This window comes from Cicer arietinum, chromosome 6, assembly GCF_000331145.2.
Source record: "Cicer arietinum cultivar CDC Frontier isolate Library 1 chromosome 6, Cicar.CDCFrontier_v2.0, whole genome shotgun sequence".
NCBI lineage: Eukaryota > Viridiplantae > Streptophyta > Magnoliopsida > Fabales > Fabaceae > Cicer > Cicer arietinum.
In genome coordinates this window covers 36147000-36149211 of record NC_021165.2, presented here as the reverse complement: position 1 = coordinate 36149211, position 2212 = coordinate 36147000, and positions in this window count along the sequence as shown.

Genomic DNA, 2212 nt, shown 5'->3' with positions numbered 1-2212 from the left:
GCATATACGCATTGCATCAGGGTTTTTGGCACACGAGTCATGTTTGTTATACTATAATGATTGTATATCCATACTCAATTGTTTTTTGTGATTGTGCCGTAATTGCCACGTGTGATGATTGATTTTGTATTGTAAATGTTGAATGATTTTGAAACGTTTTCAAAACTGTAAATCTGCATTTTTCACAGTGTAATCGAATATGATATGAATGTATTCGAATACGACAGCACATATTTTGCCACTAACTTGCACTATATTCATATACGAGATTTTTGTATTCGTATACGACAAGGTCATTTTTGCCACTGACTTGTCATGTCTCGTATCCGACCACATCTTGTCTCGTATTCGATTACAGTTGTGCAGATTTTGCAATTGGCTTATGAATTAGCACTGTATTCGAATACAGGGATGCTGTATTCGAATACGATAATGCAGTTTTGTTAAAAACTTCATTTTTCAACTTTGATTATGCATGTTTGACATATGAATACTCTTTCAAGGAGTATGCTAGGATGAAATGCTATTTTGTGCATTTAAAATTTAAATGTTAAGTGATATTTGTTAATTTCGGTTGGTGACCCTTTACAATTATTGTGGAATTTGGGCTTTGCTTTCAGATGATACCCGAGTATGTTCCACCGATTGTTACCTTGACGACGGAAACATCGTTAGACTTCCCTGACCGAGATTCGCCGACTACTTGGGCATACGACCCCATCTCAAGCAGAGCTACTTATACGGGGAGGGTAGCAAGGACGAGTAGGAGAGCTGGAGCAGTATACCTCGTGGAGCTCACTCGCGAGAAGATCGACTATCCGGTACCAGCAAGATTGGTGCTCATAATGAGTGGAGCATGGGAAGATGCAGAGGATTCCTTAGTTAGGGTTGAGGCAGAGGCCACCGTAGAAGATGAGGATACAACGGTTGGACCAGGGACTGGCGGAAAGGATAAGGGGCGGAGGCCAATGGAGCGAGAGATTGCAGGACCATCTAGGCGGGCCGAGTCAGAGTTTCCTTCTCCGGTGAATGATCACTTACCGACCATCACTGAGTTTTTGAATTGTTTTGAGATTCCAGCGCCGCCGAAGCCACTTATCTCGTGGGTGGATCAGACTTCTGAAGAGACCGATTCGTCTATGGATGTTGATGAGGAGAAGGTTACCTCGAAGATGGATATTGCGTCAAACGGGACTTGTGGAGTGTGTGGAGGTCACCCATGTTATTGTAGTTGCTAGAGTATGATTAGATTAGTTTTGTTGTATAGGAAGTTGGTGTCTTTCTTTTGGTGGTTGTACTTATTTCATTTTGGGATGACTGTAACTATACTTATACGGTCGGATACTTCTGTTTTGGTGGGTCCATGTTCTATTTTTTAGACGTGACCATGGGGGGATCAGTATTTCTTGGAGCAGTACGTGTACACGTGTTTGCCGAGAATACCCCAAGGGGTATGAGCGATGCCTGATAGGTCTCATTGCCCCGGTGTATTTTATATTTGGATATTTTGGTTTATCACCTCAAGACTATTTTAGTTTGTTATAATTATGATGAAATTAATTATGACATTTGTCGTTTGTGCTACACTTTGATATTTTATTAATTGATATTTTATTAATTGGTTAAAATATATATATATATATATATATATATATATATATATATACACTCGCGCTGTTAAAAATCGGGTTGTTACACACTCCCTCTTTCGAAATTTTAAAGAATTCGCCGTCACTTTCAAATATTTCTAATTTTTTGAAATAAAAGAAAGTAAGTACACTCAAACTTTTCAAATGTTGAAAATTTTTTTTTTTTTTTTAAATTTTCAAGAGATTTGAAACTTTTGAAATAAATTTTTCTAAATTTATAAACATTTCAGATTAGGAAACTTCCAAAACTTTTCAAATTTTTGGAATATAATCGTTATTTCGAAAATTTTAAACTTCCGAAAATATTCGAAGCTTTCAAATTTTTGAAATAAGATTCCATTTCAAAAATTAGAAAAGTTTTGAAGGTTTCCAAATCTGAAAATTTTCTAAATCTGGAAAGTTTCAAAATTTTCTTTATTTCGAAAATCTGGAAAATTTCTATTTTGAAACTTTCTAAAATTTGAACAAATTTATTTCGAATGTATGAAAAATTCAAGTGTCGATTACTTTTTTATTTAAAATAATAGGAAATATTTGAAAGTTATGGTGAATTTTTAAAGTTT